The sequence below is a fragment of the Camelus ferus genome, chromosome 10 (assembly GCF_009834535.1).
Source record: "Camelus ferus isolate YT-003-E chromosome 10, BCGSAC_Cfer_1.0, whole genome shotgun sequence".
Taxonomy (NCBI): Eukaryota; Metazoa; Chordata; class Mammalia; order Artiodactyla; family Camelidae; genus Camelus; species Camelus ferus.
The window spans coordinates 44,079,621-44,088,542 of record NC_045705.1 but is presented as its reverse complement, the minus strand read 5'-3'; the positions used below and the strand labels follow the sequence as shown (position 1 = coordinate 44,088,542).

At 43.6% G+C, this 8,922-nt stretch overlaps 1 protein-coding gene across 1 annotated transcript in view; it reads left to right on the top strand.

Annotated features, from left to right (window-relative positions):
• The first annotated feature begins 2,424 nt into the window (after window positions 1-2,424).
• SLC6A5 (solute carrier family 6 member 5) overlaps window positions 2,425-8,922 on the top strand; it is an 88,011-nt gene continuing 81,513 nt past the window's right edge. The window contains exon 1 of the mRNA XM_032488862.1: window positions 2,425-2,890. The gene's annotated coding sequence lies outside the window, so the exon portion shown is untranslated. The remainder of the gene's footprint in view (window positions 2,891-8,922) is intronic.

Genomic DNA, 8,922 nt, shown 5'->3' with positions numbered 1-8,922 from the left:
AAACCAAGAAAAACCACCATTGTAATCATAGAATCGCCTTGCAGCTAGCTCGGGGTGAACAAATGTCAAAGTGCCATAAACAGCTCTCATGGAATCTTTGAAGGGAGAAGCTAGGTGCCTGGCCTCTGAGACCGTCGGGGAGGCAGAGGGCTGTTTCAGTGCAGGGCCAGGCGTGGGACGTGCTGGGGGAGTGGACTGGTTTGGGATGGTGCTGTGATCTGAGGCATAGGAATTCTGCTCCTTGGAGGTTTGGAAAAGGGGAGTCTACCCGCCACCAACTTCTACTATATTTTAATACTTGAAAAAGAAACTATCTTTAAGATTACACGAGTTAATGTGTGACTTTGTGACCGTGTTGACTAGGTCGCCCTTCTAAACAAATCAAAGCAGTGAAGATAAGGCTCCCCAACACCAATTCTTCTCTCCCTTTCCTGGAACTAATGTATGTTGTCACTTTGGCGTTTATGTTTCCAGGCTCTCTGCTATACAGTTTCTATGGGAACGATTGATTACTCTTTCCTCTGATGGTATCATGCTCTGTACAGGTCCACAGCTTGCCCCTTTTTCACTCGTGGGTATGTGTTACGGATTTTTCCATGTCAGTACATATCTCCACCACACTCTTCTTAACTTTTGCATATTCCTGCATCACAGAGAACAGATGAGGTTTATTTGTAGACTGGCATTTAAGTGGCTTCCTCTCCTTCCATTTTGTTGTTTGGCTTGTTTTTTTTAGTGATGACAAATAATCAACAGATGACAAAGAGTCGACATTCTTTACGTGTCTTCTCATAGGCAGGTGTGGGTGCATCTCTAAGGAACGTATTGAGAAAGAGAACCACTGAGTCCTGGTATTGGAGGTTTTACATTTTAACAGATAGTGCCAAACTGCCCTCCTCCTCCCACCAACAGGGTCACTGCTTGTCCCTTCAGCAGGATGCTCGTGTCCCCAGGACTCACACAGCCCCTCATGAAGACAACTCTTCCAGCTGTGGGACCAGGCTGGGGACCAAGAGCTGATCAGACACCCCCTCTCTTCCCCAGCCCCCTCCATCCCCCTCAGGTCCAGCCGCGTTTCAGGATTAGGAAACCCAACTCATCCGTTTATCCTGTGGACAACTGAATCCCATTTTTCAACTTTAGCTGAGACCTCTGGTGTACCTGAGAGATTATGGGCCCCCAGGGATTTCACTGCTGCTGATGCCTGCACTTCAGAAAGAATCATTTCCACTGGGCCTGAGACATAGCCGGGCAGTTTCCATTCGTCCTCGGGACTTAGCTCAGCGCTTGTGGCCCCAAAGCCTCCTGAGCACCCCTCTTGCAGGCAGGGTTGGGCGCTCTGTTTGATCTTAGGACAGAGGCTTGTGGGAGGTCTGAGTCCTGACTCTGCAGCCAGTTTACAGTGCTGCCACTCCCATCAGACTGGCTGAATCTTGAGAACAGATTATCCCGCTGGCCTTTAAATTCCCGGTTTACAGCCTGGTGCTTCTGGGCACGCAGAAAATGTTTGTCAAGTGAATGAATGAGGCAGTGAGACATTTAGATCTTCTGGGAAGTGGAACTGACCAGCTCGGCAAGGTAGGGTAACCCAGACGCCTTTAAATCCTGCTGGTGGTGTTTGTCCCTTTCTCTAGGCTGTGTTTCATGAGAGCAAAGACTCCTTGTTTACTACTGTAGCCTCATACCTAGAGCAGAGCTAGGAATAGATAGGCCCACCATCGATATTTATTGAATAAATATATGAACTGCAGGTGTATTTCCACCTGTTTTCTCTCTGGAGGCATTAAGTAGTTTGATTTTCTGGTTTTATTTCCCTCCTGGAGAGGAGGAGAGCATGGAGCTAATCCTTCTAACCCACACCTAACATGGTGGTGTACAGTAGATGAAAGATTTTGCAGATGAAAGATTGAGCCTCGACGCAGGCAAGTCAGAAGTGCACCCCTGCCCAGTGTTCATAGCAGCACTGTTTACAATAGCCAAGACATGGAAGCAGCCTAAATGTCCATCAACAGATGACTGGATAAAGAAGATGTGGTGTATTTATACAACAGAATACTATTCAGTCATAAAAAATGACAATGTAACGCCATTTGCAGCAACATGAATGCTCCTGGAGAATGTCATTCTAAGTGAAGTAAGCCCAAAAAGAGAGAGAAAAATACCATATGAGATTGCTCATATGTGGAATCTAAAAATAAATAAATAAATAAATACAAAACAGAAACAGACTCATAGACATAGAATACAAACTTGTGGTTGCCAAGGGGAAGGGGAGTGGGAAGGGACAGACTGGGATTTCAAAATGTAGAATAGATAAACAAGATTATACTGCATAGCACAAGGAAATATATACAAGATCTTGTGGTAGCTCACAGCAAAAAAAAAAAAATGACAATGAATATATGTGCATGTATAACTGAAAAATTGTGCTCTACACTGGAATTTGACACAACATTGTAAAATGACTATAACTCAATAAAAAATTGTTTAAAAATAAATGAAAATATAAATAAATAAATAAGAAGTACACCCCGGAGAGCTGTCATCCAGAGTCACAGTGAGCTGTCATCCTGGGTCATAGCACTGCGGATGGGCTGAGGGCAGGTGAGAATTCAGTCACTGAACTGAAACTGGAGGGTAGGAGGTAGAGGGTATTAATGCTATATTTTTATCTTGAGGTATTGCTTTTGTAAGAAGTGGCCCATGTACCCAGAGAATTATGAAGATAATGTAAGAATCATTACAAATTCCACCATCCTAAGGCAACCGCTGTGAACATGATGATGAACATGCTTGCAAGAACTGTTCTATGCATGTGCACACCCACGTGCATGTGTTAGCTTATGTTTGGCTACAAATGACAGACAACCAGAATGACGAGGATGTAAAGGTGACAGCAGCTCATTTCTTTCTCCCGTGGAAGTCTGGGTGGGGGTTCAGGACTGGCAAGGTTCTCCATGGTGTCAGTTATCCAGGCTTGTTCTATCTCATCACTGTATTGTCTGTGGCCTCCACCTCATGGTCCAAAGGACAGCATTTGCAACCCAGGAAAGCAGAAGAAGGAAGGAACAAAAGAGAGAAAGAGAGCTTGAGAGAAATGCCAAAGGAGTACATAATATTTCTGCTTATATCCCATTGGCCAGAACTAAGTTACATGGCAATACCCAGCTGCAGGGGACGCTGGGAAATGTAGTCCTTGTTCTGGCAGTCATGTGCCCAGCAAGAAATCCTATAGCCAGGAAAGAAGGGAGAAATGGATGGATGTCCAGGGGTATCAGGCAGCCTCTGTCATAATGTTTATGCAGTATTACATCATAGGATCACAGAGACGGTAAAATATAGATTGCAGGCTCTGAAGATAACCATGGGCTGAAATCTGGCTTCACCACTTACTCTTCAGTTTACTTCTTTATAAATCAGGGATCATAACAGAACAAACCTATTCCATAGGACTGTTGTGAGGATTGAATGAGCTGATGTTTGTAAAAGGGTTTTTAGCATCATGCCTGACAGTAAGCTCTCAGCATAGTGAGTTATTAATCTTCTGCTCTTTTTTTTTTAACATTCACCAATATAGTAAGGAGAAGGTTCTACATCATCACTTGTAAATCTGTATATTATCCTTTTCAGTGGCTGGATGGGATAAACATAAAGTTTATTTAACTTGTCCCTCATTGATCACCTTCTGAGCATGTCCTTCATTTTTTGCCATTGTCAGCAATCCTGACACCCACATTATTTTGTACTTGCCTGATTAGCTCCTTGGGGTAAATCCCCTAGTGTGCAATAGCTGGGTCAAATTTATACCTATTTTATGTGTAATGATGTATCACCAAACACGGGTATTATTAACAGCTGGCTTCTGAGGACACTGGAGCATTCCATTTTGACCACCAGTATTTGAGCATCTACTATGTGCTGAGACTCGTGATAGTTGCTACAGAAAGTCCAGAGAGAAATCAGATGTGCCCTGCCACTGGGAAAGAAATAACCAGTCAGGACTTGTGGATATACAATTCAGGATGCTATGAGTGTTGACAACCAGGGCTTGAGAAGGTCCCCCTGAGCAAGTACTATTTCACCCAGAATCTGAGGCCCAAAACATGTGTGACTGTGGTCAGAAGGGGAGAACTGGAGATGGAGAGAGTATTCTAAGGCAGAAGAAATGTGTGCGGAGCAGTATAATGTAGTGGTGAAGATCACGCATTCTGGAGCCAGACTGTGGAGGTCCAAGTCATGGCTCTGCCACTAATTACCTGAGAAAGATCTTTATGCCTCAGTTTCCTCATCTTTACAATGGGAATGACAGTAATAATGAGGTGGTTGTGAAGACTGAATACGGTAGTGCACAGAAGTACTTAGAAAACCTCCTGGCAGAGAGAAAGCACACTGTGTCCATTACTGTTAATACTTTTGTCTTCCTGCCTTAACTTGAAAGTCTTAAGCCAAGACTGTGAGAGTTCAGCAATCAACATCAAAGACCCCTCTTCATCGTCCCCAGTGTTGAACTTAGTCATTCAATAAGTGACACCTCTAAGGGAGATGGTATAAGCCAAATACTCCCAGACCCAGGTTTCAAGGAACTGTTTGGTGATACTTTAAATTGAAATATTCCACACAAACAGAAGCCCGTTTAGCTGTAAACCAATCTCTGCTGGGAAGAGAAGCACAGGGTGATCTGTGAGAGCCTGTCAGGGGCTTGTCCAGTGAGGATGTGACAAAGAAAATGACAGAAGTCAAGACCAAGGGGATGAGGAGGCTTCAGCCAAGTGAAGGAGGGGAGGGGAGGGGAGAAGACCAGCCAGAAGGAGCAGCTGTAGAAAGAACTTGAGGAGGGATGTCTAGCACATCAGAGGAAATAGAGGAAGCAGTGAGGGTAATGAGGCAGCGGTGAGGGGAGAGGCCCAGGGTGAAGGGCAGAGGGAGCCAGGGCTGGCTCACACGAGGACTCCAGCTCTCAAACATAGACGATCCCTGGAGTCTGGAGACCGAGTCCCCTCACAAACACGTGTATAGCCCCTCCCTCTTTATCCTTACTGGCCCAAAGATAATTCCCTTTAGTCATTCCTCAAAACTTTTCTTGCCCTTGGTTCCTAAAAAATCCTGAGACTCAGCAGAAAAGTCCTCTGCACCAGCAGGTTTTCAGGACAGAAGGAGCATTTAATCAACCCTTATTATGGGTCAAGGAATGCCCTGAGTCTTATATCCATCTTCCCTCATTTCCTACCTAACAATCTATGAGATAAATAGTATTACCTTCTTTTGAATAAATAAGAAAATAGAGACTCAGAGAGCATAAGTAACTTGCCCAAAGCCACACAGCTATCAAATAGTAGAATCAGGTCTCTGATTGCAAAATCATGATGATTTACTCCATATTGCTCTCAGCATGGGGCAGGCATGGCCTGTTTCATAAGGACTTCTGAGAGTCTCAGGTAGCCACTTCCCTGTGCAGCGTGATACACTTTTAGGCAGCACTGAGCTGAAAATTACAGGAACCTCTCTTCAACCAAGTATAGAGTTCATTAAGCTGCAGGGAGCTCTTAGTATCTTCAGCATTTCAAGGCAGCTCTCTGCTCCATGAATAAAGGAAAGAACTAATACCCACCCCTAAAAAGGTGAATGAACGCCTTTGCTAACTCAATACTGCAGATACGCATCCTCCCCATTTGGCTGCAATTACCTCCGTCCCAAGTTACATCATTGCTAGTGAAATGATTAACAAAATCATGGTAATGATACCGATGGTAAATTAAATGGAAATAAAAGGAGCTCAGTGTACTGTTCAATTTCCCACTTGGGGACCACTCCTAAGTTGTGTTCTTCAGCTTCCCCACCGGGAATTTCCACATGTAAATAAATATGCCTGATTGAAACTGCAGATCTAAACCTGTGTGTGTGGCTAACACTGAAATCTAAGCGTGGGATCTCTTCTCTGCATCCCAAAGCTAATGTCAGTGAAGATGGATTTTCCCCTCGTGAAACATTCTAATGAATTATGTAAATAGAGACAAACTCTTTATAGGACTGACCTCTGCCACGGAATTTGACATCCTCCTGCCCTAGCCAAACCAAGTGGAAAATTGGATTTAAGGGAAGAGAATCAGGACTTCATTGCATCCCAGATGCTTGTGGTGTCTGGGTTCTTACCACCACAAATCAACACAACCCCACCAAGAGAAATTACCAACACATGTGACAAGGAGTGGGCATGACAGTTGGGGTCCAGTTCAAGTCATCAGTGGGTTCTTAGAAGCCCCTTATTAGGGTTTTAGCCATAATTGTTAGTTTTTTTAATAGGACATTCTACAAGAAGAGTTAGAGCCCTGGGTTTAAAACCCAGATCTGCCTCTTATTAACTGTGTGATTTTGGACATGTTACTTAAAAAACTTGCTGAGCATCAATTTCCTCATCTTTAAAAGAAGGATAATAATAGCACCTATTTACGATGTGGCTTTGAGAATTAGAGAAAGCATGTTATGCAGTGCCTGACCCAGACTAATTGCTCAAGAAATGGGATTTGTTCTTATCTTTATTCACCTCAAATTAAAGTTTGATTCCATTTCAGGACAAATATAAATTGGGTTTCAGACTCTGATTTTTTAACATGACTAGAGACCCTCTTTGGTCTTGAAGTTATATTGATTTTAGGTTGTACAAAATTAAACTGTTTTAAAAGAAAAAAATTTTTCTGACACTTATTAGCAGTGTAATTTGGAGCAAATCCTACCTTCACTGGGTCTTAGTTTCCTTGTTGGTTTCAATGAAATAGTTGAAGCGAAAACCTTCATGAATGAAACCTTCAGAAATGAAAACGTTTACACAGAAACTTGTACATAATTGTAACCAAGCAGGACCCTACTGTCATCATTGGTGACCACCTGATATCTGCAATGGTGTTTGTAACTGCTTAACTGTATAGTGGTTTAACAGGTTTTTCTCATGCTCTTGCTGAGCGTTGGGCTGGAGAGGAGAAAGGCTTGGGTCGTCTGCCCAGCCCCCTCGTGGTGCTGTGTGCAGGGATCATATGATGCTCAGTGCCCTCCTCATGACCCCAGTGCCCTGCTCTTGACCCCAACACCCCAGGAACAGCAGTTGGGTGTTTTATACATCTTGTTGTTCATAACTCCCCCCAACCGTGCATATCTGCAGTTGTTTTTGACCTCTTGTGGTTTTCTTAGATCTGTTGTTTGAGCTGCAGGCCTCAGCCTGCTTAAAAGAGTAAAAGCATTTATCAACCTGACTTTAAACTGCATACGTTTTTCTCTAGAGCTTTTCCATGGAGCTCCTTCCTATGCATCCTTTGTTCTATGTACAAGAACATTAAGAGTCCCAAAGCCAGAGGTGAACGTCATACCCAGCAAAGGCAAGGCAACCACTGGGTCTGCAAAAATAAGAACAACTTTGCAACAATTTGTTATCCTGTATTCGATCTCTCTGGAAACTAGCTCTGCCCCTTGACTGCTTGAACTTTTGCTATAAAACCCCCTTCCTTCTCTCCCTAGCAGGCTCACAGTCTTGGAGGCATTATCCTACTGTGACCTCCTTTGCCTGGCAAAGAAATACAGCTGTCTTTTCTACTCCATTCAAAACTCTGTCCTCGGGTCTCAATTAGATAAGCAGGATATGGAGGCTATGTTTGGCAACATGAATATTCACAGCAGCATTATTCATAATAGCCAAAAAAGTGGAAACAATCAAATGTCCGTTGACTAATGATGAATGGGCAAATCTATAGAGAGTAGTAGTTGCCTAAGGCTGGGGGACGGCAGGGAGGAAATGGGAAATGACCACTCTTGGGTACCATTTTTGTGGGTTGGGGTGATGAATATGATTCAAAATTAGATTACGGTGATGATTGATCAACTCTGAAAATATACTAAAAACCACTGAGTTGTATACTTGAAAAACTAAATGGTCTGGACAAAAGGATTTGTTTGGATCTTGCCCAGTTTAACATTTTATGGAAGAGAAGTCCATCTTGGAATGGAGCTAGGCCCTACAGGAAAAGGATGACCCTGTCCACATGAGTGCCCACTGAAGGGATGGGCGACTTAGCCCGTGCACTGTGACACAATCCCACTGCTCGATCATAAACATTAGCTCATTCACAAATTAGCTGCTGCATATTCAAACTGGTGGTTAAATGCTTAATAACTGCTAATGCTTAATGGGATGCTTGTCATATGCCTGGTCCTGTTATAAGCATTTCCCATGGATCTCATTTAATCCTCGCAACAGCCCTATTAAGCTTGAGATGAGAAACTGAGGACAGGAAGGTCACAAAGATAGGAAATTGAGAGGGTCAGATGAAAATGCAGACCACTTCACCTGTGTCCTAAACTCTTTCCAGCCTGCACAGCTTTCTCTATACAACCACCTGGGTGCAACAAAAGTGCGTGCGTCATCAGCAGTGAGCAAGTAACTGAGTTAAAAATAACCTTATCCCTTCTTGCTCTAATTCTTAAAAGCAGGGGGTATGATAGTTTCATTTTTTTTAAAGCCTTGAATTCAGCTTTCTTGATGCTCAGGCAGACACCGCCGCTGTTGGCTTGCAAGTGCACCCCTTCCCCACTTCCTGGGACTAGTTGTGTGCCTCTTATCTAAAGTAGGCTGACTGTTCTTTCTTCCTTTTCCTTTGCAAGTTATCTGTAATCCAGCAGCTGCCCGGAGGGCTCTAAGAGCTTCAAGTTGCTCTGCACCTGGGAAGTTTGCTACAGAAGCCCTAAGGAAAGCAGACTTCAAAGTGTCTGCTATTTTTTCCTCTCGCCTCCAGCCATAATGCTTTGTTTGCAACATAGTAATTGTTCCACAGCCAGTGATTCCTCCATCAGAAACACAGGAAAATGATTCTGGGAATGCTGGAGCGGTAGGAGATGTGAATTGTGTTGCCCCGCCTTTGCCACGGGCAGCCCTGACGT